The sequence below is a fragment of the Ailuropoda melanoleuca genome, chromosome 3 (genome assembly GCF_002007445.2).
Source record: "Ailuropoda melanoleuca isolate Jingjing chromosome 3, ASM200744v2, whole genome shotgun sequence".
NCBI classification, from domain to species: Eukaryota; Metazoa; Chordata; class Mammalia; order Carnivora; family Ursidae; genus Ailuropoda; species Ailuropoda melanoleuca.
In genome coordinates, this window is record NC_048220.1 from 45,044,794 (window position 1) to 45,056,957 (window position 12,164).

At 38.9% G+C, this 12,164-nt stretch overlaps 1 protein-coding gene across 5 annotated transcripts in view; it reads left to right on the top strand.

The window, feature by feature from the left end:
• MAST4 (microtubule associated serine/threonine kinase family member 4) overlaps positions 1-12,164 on the top strand; it is a 546,144-nt gene that overhangs the window by 40,646 nt on the left and 493,334 nt on the right. The gene's annotated exons all lie outside the window — the stretch shown is intronic.

The window sequence follows — 12,164 nt, forward strand, 5'->3', positions numbered from 1 at the left end:
CTTTTTCAACATTCCTTTGGCTATTTGGGGTCTTTTCTGGTTCCACACATTTTAGGATTATTTGTTCCAGCTCTGTGAGAAATGTCAATGGTATTTTGATAGGGGTTCCATTGAATGTGTAGATGGCTCTGTATAGTCCTTATCATTAGTTTTTTATTTAGTGTTCAATAGTTCTTCTTTAAATGATTGGTAGAATTTCCCCGGGAAGCCATCTGGCCTTGGACTCTTGTTTATTGGGAGATTTTTTTATCACTGCTTCAATTTCCTTGCTGATGGTGGGTCTGTTGAGGCTTTCTATTTCTTCCTTTTTCAATTTTGGTAGTTTATAAGTTTCTATGAATGCCCCCATTTCTTCCGGATTGCTTAATTTGTCAGCATGTAGTTGCTCATAATATGTTTTTAAAGTTGTTTGTATTTCCTTGGTATCAGTCATATTCTCTCCTCTTTCATTCGTGCTTTTATTAATTTGGGTCCTTTCTCTTTTCTTTTTGATAAGTCTGGCTAGGGGTTTATCGATCTTATTAATTCTTTCAAAGAACCAGCTTCTAGTTTTCTTGATCTGTCCCTATTCCTTTGGTTTCTGTTTCATTGATTTCTGTTCTGATCTTAATTATTTCTTGTCTCCTGCTTGGTTTAGGCTCTATTTGCTGTTCTTTCTCCAGCTCCTTTAGGTGTAAGGTTAGCTTGTGTATTTGAAACTTTTCTCTTGAGAAAGGCTTGTACTGTGACTGCCTTTGCTGCATCCCAAAGGTTTTGAACAGTTGTTTTCATTTTTATTAGTTTCCATGAATTTTTAAAAATTCTTCTTTAACTTCCTGGTTGACCCATTTATGAAGTAGAATTCTCTTTAGCCTCCAAGTATGTGAGTTCTTGCCAAATTTCCTCTTGTGATTGGGTTCCAGTTTTAAAGCATTGTGGTCTGAAAATATGCAGGGAGTGACCCCAATCTTTTGGTACCTATTGAGACCTGATTTGTGACCTAGTATGTAATCTTTTCTGCAGAATGTTCCATGTGCACTCGAGAAGAATGTGTATTCTGTTGGTTTAGGATGGAATGTTCTGTATATATCTGTGAAGTCCATCTTCATTCAAAGCCCTTGTTTCTTTGTTGATCTTCTGCTTAGATGATCTGTCCATCTCTGCGAGTGGGGTGTTAAAGGCCCCCACTATTATAGTCTTATTATTGATGTGTTTCTTTAATTTTGTTAATAATTGGTTTATCCAAGTGAAATACATACTAGATAAATGCGAGGAGGTCAGAAACCATGAAAGAAAGAAAAAGGAAAAAACAGACTATAATCTCGCAGGTGGACGAAACAGTGTGATCCACTTGGTCCTGGGTATATTTTGGTCTGTTTGTTAGAATACACTAAATCCCAAAATTTTAAAGAAAGCAAAACTTAAATATATACAAAAATAAAATTGAATACAGTGAAAGGAAGCCAAAAATGAAGAATTTATCTATAGAATGTAAATGTAAAAATGAAAGTTAAAGACTTAAAGAGTTGGTAAAATAAGGAAGTAGTTGAAAAGGAAAAAGAAAAAAGGAGACTTTTAAACTGAAAGGTAAAAGAATCATGAGAAAAAAAACCTGTTCTTCTATATACTGTTTCCCCCTTGCTCTGGAGTTGTGCAGTTCTGTGTGCTTAGTAAACTTGGTGTTCCCCTGATGATGCAGCTGGTCTTCTGGGGGAGGGGTTTGCTGTGGTGATTCTCAAGTGTCTTTGCCCCAGTAGAGTTGCACCACCCCTTGCCAGGGCTCCTGGCTCAGTGTAAGCTGCTTAGGGTTGCTCTGTGTGGCTTTTGTTCCCTGAAGGCTTTCTGTGCTGCTTTAGAGGATGAAAATAAAAGTGGCCGCAGCCTGATCTTCAGCCCTGGAGCTGAGAGACCGTGGCCTCCTCTCTTCAGTAAGACCTCAGAGAAAAGCAGTCTTCACTTTTGTGTGTGCCAAACTCTGCAGACTTCTGTGGTGTGCACCCCTGCTGATCCTTCCTGGGAGGGACAGTTGTCCAACGGCCTGCAGCTCGCAGGGCCCCTGCACCGAGAGTGGTTGCCTGATCATGGGTGCACCTGCACTATCCCTCCCGGGGAAAGGCAGAAGGTCACTGTGTTTTTGCCCTTCACGGGGCCCCCACATGGAGAGCGGTCGCCTGATCGTGCTGCGGTTTGTGGTTTATTGCACACCGGGCTGACACTGAGCTGAGAGCCTACTCACCGGCTTGCTGACCCTAGCCTGTTTCCCTGCTCCGGTGCTGAGAACTCTGCTGGTTCAGGCACCTGTGTTCCTTCTGTGACCCCAGGGATCCTGAGGCCACACTGTCCCACCTAGGATTCTGCCCCACTTTGCCACCTGTGCACCTTTCAGGCAGGGACGTCTCTCACTGGAGCAGATTTCTAAGGTTCTGATTTTGCACTCGGGGGGTCTATCACTTTCTGGTAGCCGGCTTACAGAGAGGCCCTCTACCCCGACTGCTTATTTTCTGGTACATTCCCTCAAATTCACATCTCCTTACCTCCTACTTTGCAAAAAGTGGTTTCTTTTCTATTTATAGAATCCTAGCAATTATTACATCTCTGGTTGAAATCACAGGTGTTCAGAATGATTTGATAGTTACCTAGCTAAATTCAAGGGCCCAGATGAAGTGAGGTTCCCTACTCCTCTGCCATCTTGCCTCCCTCCCCCCAACTCCGTGTCTTAATTTATTGCAGTTTGTTGAAGACACAGTATCCTTCATCTTTTACGCAGTTTCCCATAGTTCATAATTTGCCGATTGTATCCCTATGGTGTCATTTAACAGCTTCCTCTTTCCCCTGTATTTGTTACAAATTGACAGATTCAGAGACTTGAGCAGGATCAGGGTTTTATTTTTTTATTTTTCTTTTCACTAGAATACCTTCTAGGTAGTGTCATCAGCTGCCATCAAGAGATACATAGTATTTGTCTCTCTGTGATGTTAGTAGCTATTAATGATAACTGAATCCATTATTAGAGTTTGCTAAATGGTCAAATTCTAAATCTGCGGTTCTTCATTAGCTAAAATATTTCTGTTAAGTAAAATATCAGTCATTTGGGTATCTTGTCTAATTCCAGTTGGAAAGGCAGGATACATGGTTATTTTTTTCTCTATTTTTAAGGATTTTTGTTTGTGGTAAGAACACGTGCATTTTTTATTTATTAATTTTTATTATTTACTTAGGGAGGGAGAGGGGCAGACTGAGAGAGAGAATCTTAAGCAGGCTCCATGTCCAGTGCCAAGCCCGATGTGGTGCTTGATCCCACAACTCTGAGATCATGACCTGAGCTGAAATCATGATTTGGATCCCTAACCGACTAAGCCACTCAGGTGCCCCTACTCTTATAATTTTTTAAATGAACAATACATTATTATTAACTATAGGCACAATAATTTTTAAGTTCTAACTTAGGTTTGCATTTACATAAAACATTTACTTTGTTCCCAAGTGACAGCTACAAAACAAGATGTATTCCACCTTCCTTCCCCCCTCATGCCCCAAGCATTGTTTTTTTTTCTTGTAGTTTTTTTCTCTTCCATTTTTTTTTCCCCCAAGAGAGGGTGGTGGGGAGGGGCTGAAGGAGAGAGAATCTTAAGCTCCATGCCCACCACCCAGGTGCCCTTCCATTTCTTTAAAAGAATCAAAAATCACTAGATGGGATTTTGGTGTTACTACCCATAGTTATACATTCTGAGAATAGTCAATTCCGAGAGTACTCAGACAAAATGAGTGGTGGAGTACTTAGTCAAATACTTGTTGTGAATTGCATTGCAGTGTCTCTTGGAGTGTCTACTTCCTTCCCCCCTCCCCCCTGGGAGTTTAGGATGGACATGGCATTAATAATACTTGGAGATCCTGTTTCTATGTTGTTACTGCTCATGTTGCTAGAAAGCTATAAGAAACAGCACCATGTCCTATAGTTTTATACATAAACCATCATGTAAATGTAGATTTCTGAACAAGTACCATTTTCTCTTTCAGTGAACTAAATGATTATTTAAAAACATATGTTTTATATATACACGCACATGCTGACATAGGCTTCTGTAGAGATTTTTGTTCTAGGAGAAAAATGGTTTTTGCTTTGGCCCCGTTTCTTGTACTATAGAATTAAATATGAGAAATACTTGCAGGGTAGACTTAGGAAAAAATCTGCTTGATAGGGTTTAGTCCTAAAATGTCAGGGGAAGCATATGTCCTTGGCGGACATACTATGTGGATTTCCAGGAGTGCTGACTTAGGAAGTCTTTGCAGAACTTATTATTGAGGTATTATCTGTCAGAGCAATTGATGTGCCCTTTGTGACATGGTGTGTTATGATATCCACATCTCCTATTAACAGAGTTTGTTTCTGAACATTAGAGTCACATGTAAAGTTCAAGATAGTAAAAGGAATCAAAAGGAGTGAGAATCTAAAAGTTGAAACCAAATGGATATCCGTGGACTTTAAGGAGTGTTCTTCAGTATTTAATTTGCTCTTATGCAGAGGATGGGTACCCCGTAGTCCAACATCCTTGGACCAGGCATGGGACTGCTGTGTTTTGAAATGTGTCTTTGACTTTAGCTATTTTTGTTTTGTTTTATTTTGTTGTTTTTTTTAAATCAGGTTTTCGCTTTTGACGTTCTTTTTGTTTTGCGAGTCAAAATAAGTTTTCCTTTCCTTTTCTTTCTTTCTTTCTTTTTTCTTTCTTTCTCTCTCTTTTTTTTTTTAAACCTATTCCTCTGGGCTCAGTCTACCTCCAAAAAAATTAAGCTGTATTCCTTCTGTTTAAGTTATCATTAAGTATAAATGCAAATGGAAAATCCATTTACATTCCTAAATTGTTGCTGATGTTTCTAGGGGATTTAATGGGAAAGAAAGAAGAACATGGCTTGATTTTATCATATTCAAGAGACTCCAATAACTTTCAGAAGTATAAAATGAATTTCTACCAAGATTTGTAATACTCAATATTTTCCATGAGTTACTGTGTTCTTGTATTCTTGAGTCCTTTATATAAATAAAAGTGTTCGTTTACAAGCCTTTTTTTTTTTTTTTTAAGCTATGCACTTTGATTTTTAGTACTTACGGTGTTTTGGTAGTTAATAAACTGTTGGGGAAAATTTCAGTTTGTCTATTTTTCAGATTGGAAAGGAAGTACTAAGATTCCATTAGATACATGTATGAATGATATCAATTGAGCTTTTATATTGTTGGAATAGTAGCAAACAGCTTTTTATGATAGGGATCTACTGATCAGACCCTCATTTCTCTGGGGATTATATTTAAGGGATAGTTAGGACATTATTGACTTTTTGCCAGTTTACATATAGGTAGAGGAAAGGATGGAAATGGTTATTTAAAAACATTTATTGTGTCAATCAAAGTATTTTCTGCGAGTGGTCTCTGTTCACACATTCATTCCTCCCTCTTACTCTAGTTGCTTCATTTCTTCACATTATTGAGAGAGAAATCTCATTAATTCTGTTGAGTTTATGGATTGAACTTCTCTGGCAGAGGTAACTTTATGGAATTATTACTGTTCCAGAATGGGGACATTTCATTGGGTAGGGTTGACCGTCAAGGGCTGTGGTGGGGTTAGTCCAGCCTGTAGATGGTAGACTCCTAAGTGCCTGTACCTCCCAATGTAGAGATCTCGATCTAGAGTTGGTCAGGAATGCCCAGTTCTAGTAAGTTAGTGTTCTTTGTTTTGGAAAGCTACATTTGAAGTAGTTGATTTCTTTTTAATTGAAAGAGAGGTCATGTATGGGGCAAATCCTAGCTCTCGCAAATGTACTTGACCATGTTACAGCCAGACTCTGACCTCTAGTGGTAGATGGGGGTGGCCCAATCTTTTCATTTTGGGAGATAATTTATCAAGGGGTAGTACACCAATGACAGTGTCTGGGAACCTGATGGGACCTTAGAAAACCTCCAGAATGGGGATTGGACATGGGGTTGATGGGTAGTTTTCAGGGAGACAGGTGGTGACCCTCCCCCCCCATACCTAATTATTGAGTACTGAGCGTGTGTCTAATTTTTTTTTTTCAATAGGGAATATCCTGGAGATTTAATTAAAAATGTGACCAAGAAACATTAGAACCAGTCTCCACTCAGTTCTTTCATGTTATAGATGATGAATCTCAGGCCCAGAGAGATAAGAAGCCATACTTTACATCATTTTTCTGAGTTATCAGAAAAATCTGGGTTTGGGTCCAAGTTTCTCTTATTCCTTGTCCATTTTATCTGTAGGCACACTGACTTTATGGACTGTTACCTAAAATGTGGCTTCCTAAATTTAGTTCTCTTAGACTGTCAAGTGGAAGGAGAACAGTTATGCCAGTTAGATTCTCATAATGACGAAGTGAGAGCGTGACTAGGCCGATGCTGCTTTAATATGATGAACACTGAGCTGGGAATGGTGTTGGACAGTTGAGAGTTGCAGAATATTTATTTCGGTTTGATGATTTTCAACTGCATGTGTTCACTGTCCTAGTCAGTGACTTGGTGAGAGAAGCTGTTGTCTGCTTTAACTTAGTAAATGTCTGCATGTAAGAAGAGACTTGGATACAGTTGTTTTTTTGTGTGTTTTTGGGTTTTTTGTTTTGCTTTGTTTCCTGCCCCAAATAGTTAAATGTCTTGAAAGCACTCTTAAAATACTTGCTTAGCTGCCCCTTTATTGTTAAAAAAGTAAGGGCAAATTAGGACCAAAGGTACGTGATTTTGTAATATGAAACAATTGGGAACTGCTTGGAATTCTCTGGCAGCGTTTGTAATTCTCCTTTGAATTTTTCACTTTTCAAAAGTTGGTAATCTTTGTTTTGTTCTTCAAATTCTAGTCTGTTCCACCTTTTTTCCTCTTTCTTCTTTGTCTGTTAGGACATTCTTCACAGATCTGATATTTTCTCCAACTTGGGTTTTAAAATAATTAACAGAAAATTTTTTTATTCTTGTAAGGTTTAAAATAATTGTATTTTTGTTTTAGATGGTTAATTCTTTGATTTTACTCTAACAGGTTAAAATGTTCCCAGGAAATGGGATTGATGGCATGGAGATTGCAAGGCCTGTGCTAACATTTGAAACAATGTACCTTTTTTGTACATCCTCCCACTCCCCATTGTTTGGTATTCCTTCCCTCCAGAACTTGCGGTGGATAAATCTTAAAAACCCTCCTTTCTGCCATTCAGTCAGATATCGTGATGTGCGATCTTTTTAGTCATTAATCATTGATAAAGGATATACTTTTTAAAATGTTCTGTGGTAAATCATTTTGACAGGTTTTAGAGCCAAACATTTATAGGGATGCCATTGGTTATAGGCAGAGATCAGAAACTGAATTGTGACAGCAACATATTTTTAAAATCTCAATTATAGACTCTGATTTTAATCCTTCACTTCCTTCAAGGCAGAGGCCAGGAGCATCTCTAAGTGCCAGAAATTCTCTTTACTTGTCACCTTTAAAACCGTGACGTTCTATAGCACTTGTCATTTTTGGTTACGTAGAAAGAGCAAAAACATAGTGATAAAGTGTAAATCCAGTAGAATTTTCCAAAAAGCTAGTATTACTACTCTAGAGACTATTGTGTTCATTATCTATGTTCATAGCTGTATTAATTACTTTGTTAATCTGTTTGAACACCAAGTATTAGAAAATTATTCTACCCTTTATTTTCCATTTAAGTCCATTTCATGTTTTGCTTATTCCTCAGCTTCATTGGATGATGTCAGCACAGCCACAGTACCATTTATCATGTGATAATGTGATGAAACCATTTATCACAACTATAAGGAGAGGCCAAATAACTCGAGAATGCTGTAGCCCCAAGCAGCTGCCCTAGCTGGCAGAAGCAAATGTCAGAGTTGAGATGGACGTCACATTTCTTCATAATGTCTAGGCTTAACGCCTATAACATTTAAAAGCTTACCATTAACAATGTGATTGAAAATTTAAATGACTTTTAATAGAACCTTTAAATAAGATGTCCAATTTAGCTGTTTGTCTAAGTCATTCTTACTAATTTCAACCTTGGATATTTGCCCTCTGCTTGCAAATGTAATATAACATCAATTAATTTTTTTTTCCAGTATACTTAACTGCCATTGTAGGACTAAGGTTTGGGATTATGAATATAAGTACTTCCTCAACACTATTCTAAATGATCTTCATATACTGAATCCCTGGCCAAGTAAGCTGCCTCTTAGAACCTGTGTCCCCATTCTCTTCTAAAAAACTTGGATGTTTTTCAAAAGTTTGGTTCCAGGATCACTTACTGGGACATCATTTAAATATTTTGTACTTTTATAGCAAATCATAAAATCTTTAAAGAAATGGTGAGTTGGAAGAGCCCGCTGCAAAACGAGTTATTCAGACCGCTGATTGACCTTCTCCTCCCATTCCCAAGTGGCTTCCCTGTCCTTGAGTTCAGTATCTAATTACAAAATATCTAATAAAGCATTTTTACTGAATGACTTAGCTTTTGTTCCTATGGATTTTTTAAAAAATTGATATCTGATTTTTTTTTTTTTTACTTTTGTGTATACTGAAGTTTGAAAGTTATCGTACATGTTTTGCATAGGCTAACCAATTCTTAAAAGAAACATTACCTAGAACTATCTGCAGGGTTTTAAATAAGAAAAACCAAAAAGCGAAAATGCCCCGAATGATCTAACTGGCCCAAGTGTTTTATAGTTTGAATACTTAGTGTCTGCATAACCAAGCAAAATTCACATGGCACAGGGGTAACGGATTTCAGGTCCTCTTAATGTAGCACAGGAAGTGAAGGTCCGTTATATCCTAACACTGACTAACTCCTGTATCTGCTGCCCCTGGTGGGCTGTACTTGCTTCTTGAGAATTTACTGGACCATTCATTTTTCATGCCTTTGCGGTCTTAAACTTGAAGGGAAAAGGCTGAATTTTTGTGTTGAACTCGAGAAATACATGGGTCAATGTAGGAATTTGAGCTAAGCTTTATAACTTCACCTTAATTACATCTGATAAGACATTTGCATAGTGATCTCCAATTGGAGGGAAATGTCTGCCTTTTAGTGGTTAATGGAGCTCGCGTGCACACGTGTGTGTGTGAGAGAGAGAGAGAAAGAGCGAGAGAGAGAATGAATCACGCTTACTATATACATGCTGTTTCAGACTTGATGGCAATGTGTGACTTTGGCCATAATATTTCTGAAAATTTTAATTCTGAAGCTGCTTTTTGTTATAGGTCCATAATATTTTAAGGAATCTTTACTTAGTTATTTTTACTTGAGTTTGCTCTGCTATGATTAGACAAGAAGATCTGGGAAAGTTGAACTTGGCGTGGCAGAGATTCAGCTGAACAGAGAAAATATTTGGTGAGAAAAGAATCAAATATACAAGATGCTCAAGAGTAAAGTCCAGCAAAAGCAAGAAAATAAAACAGTGGGCCTGTGTTAGGTCTCTTCCACAGTTTATATTTTGGTTTTTATACTGGAAATGCCTTAAGTGTATATTTAATTGTAACAGAGAAAGGCAGTAATGATTTGGTGATGTATCTTCCTTTTCTTTTAAAAAATGAAATGATTATATCCTGTCTGTGGCATTCCTACTGAGTTTTTAAATCAGATCTCTGAAGAAAATGGTCTTACTAATTTTAATATTTCATTGCAGGCTAACAATCTTCAGAAGAAGAGATTGGTGCTTGATTGAATGGTATCCGGAGATACTTTTTAATGAGAGCCTTGTCAAATATTTTATTTTCCTTCTGTTTCAGTACTTGAATGTCATCTGGTGGGATGGATTTAGTGTGCTTGATTTACCAGTGTGGCTACAGTGAAGTTGCTTTTTACATTTTTTGCAGGATAGTCATATTGTAGGATTAATTCTTAAAGCAAAAGTCTTAGAGCAAGAGTTGTATGCATTGGGACAGTAGAAATTAAAACACTACATTTTAGAATACATTTATATTTCATTTTTCCATTTAAAATTGCTTTTCTTAGCTGGGTAATGTGGCCGTACTTTACTAATTTTAAGCAATAGATTCATACTTTGGATTTCAAAAAGAATATAAAGAATGTGGTGTTCTACCTGTGTGTGCATTCTCTCCGGTTGGGAGCACAGGGGCGATCCTTGCTTTTATGATGCAGTGTTTCCTGGAGGCCCTGGCTCAAGTACTGAATTAATGCACTTGGATGCCATACCAATTGTAGACAGTACTTGGGCATAAATGCTCTTAGGAAATGCTGACTGAACTTAAGCTGTTGCGTTTTATTTCTGGGACATGTTCAGGGTTGTGTGACAGGTAAATGGATGAAATGTCAAAGGAGAGGTGGGAACAATGGCAGTCATCAGTGAGCACAAATGTTGGGCCAGATGCTGTGCTTATCCATAGGCTTGCCTAGATGAATAGGACCTCTACCTCTGAGCAAGCACCGCCTGATACAGGAGGGGCAGAAATGGGCTGTACTCTCATCCAGTTGCTGTTTCAAGGCCAGCTGTGATGCATGTGGCTCTAAACACCTGGCAAATCCTGCTCATTTTTTCCTGCATTACCTTTCGTGTTTGATTCTAGCAGCCTTCTTCATTATTTAGCAGAGAGTTAGTTACCTTTAACTGAACTGTTGGAGTAATCTCAGTTCAGACCTCTGAGGTGAGAAGCCTTCTCAGATACCACAGACTGGCCTGGATGCCCCTTTGCTGTGCCCTTGTCCCTTCCCTAGTCCCTCAGCACCCTAGATTGTGCTGCCCTGTTCCTCCCACCTGTTCTCCCCTGTTCCTCCCATCAGTCATGAGCACGTCCAGTGCTTCTCTCATTTTCACTGCTGAATCCACAGTGCATGGTAGAGCCAAATCAATTCTTGCTGAACATGCCTTGCAGGTCAACCCCCTTACATGACGCGAGGTCAGTGCTACTGTTTCACTGTGCTTTGGAGCATGTCCTTTTTATCAGTCTCTCAGTGGTTGCCCATCAACATCTCACTTTCAGGACCTATCCCAAGTTAATGATTTGGTTTTGTTTTTAAATGCCAGTCTTTCCTTTTCCGGTACACTAATTGCACTAACTCCAATTTACCATGTGTTTCAGTCATTCATTGCCACAATGGTGTGGGATAACTAACTCTCATAGATACACTTATTGAGTCAAGGTTTGTGCTTGGACTCTGGCTTCTCCTGCGTGACTGTGGATTGGCTGGTCTAGGCTGGGCTCTACTGGTGACCCTCCCTCCACCTGTGATCTGGCTGGACTTGTCTCCTTGCTGTGAGTTGACCTCAGGTTTACTGCAGAAGTGCTCGTTTTGGGGCCCAGGCTGAAATGATGGAGACCACAAGGAAGCTTTTCTAAAGGCAGTAGAACACTGACCAGCTCTCTGGAAGAACAGATAAGCCTGGATTTGTAGCATTTGCCCATTTCTGTGGTGTATATACTCCTGTCATGGCTGATTTTGAGCTACAAGTATGACATCGCCAGGAAGCACACCACTATACGGTGTGTTTCGTCTCACAGATATAATAGAAAACCTCAAAAACACATGTAATAGTAATAAAATAATTAGGAAGTTAGAAAATGGAGCACCTTTGTTCTTAATAGTTTATTTTTAAGTTTATGTAACTTAATTCATTAATAGATGTTTTTGGTAATTGACCTATACGTCTCTGAACACTTAATCCATTTTCCTGAGGTAAACACAAGATCATGGTGTGCGAGAGAGATCAGAACTGCTACAGTGTCACTTCTGTATGCATTCCACTGGTCAAAGGAAGTCTTAGGGCAGAGCTCAGAGTCCGTGGATGGGGAAACGTGTTGCTTCTGGAGAGAGGACCAGCACACTCACACGGCACAGGGCATGGTAACGGGGGAGAAGAATCGGTGCTGTGAGTCAGTCTGTCACACGTGTTGCCTATTGGCCATGTCACATATTGGAACGTTATCTGTATTATGTGTGAACTGCGTTTAACCCTGTCTCTTGTAAGCTTAAACCCTACTTCCTATGGGAGAACCTTGGATATAAATTCCTTTAGCAGATTTGCATAGGATAGTTTCAAGTGTCATACAGTGTAACAGCTGTTATTCAGGAAAAATTTGGGGTCATAAAATCTGAGGGCACCTGGGTGACTTAGTTGGTTAAACATCTGTTTTCAGCTCAGGTCATGATCTTAGGGTCCTGGGATTGAGTCCTGCATTGGGCTCCGTGCT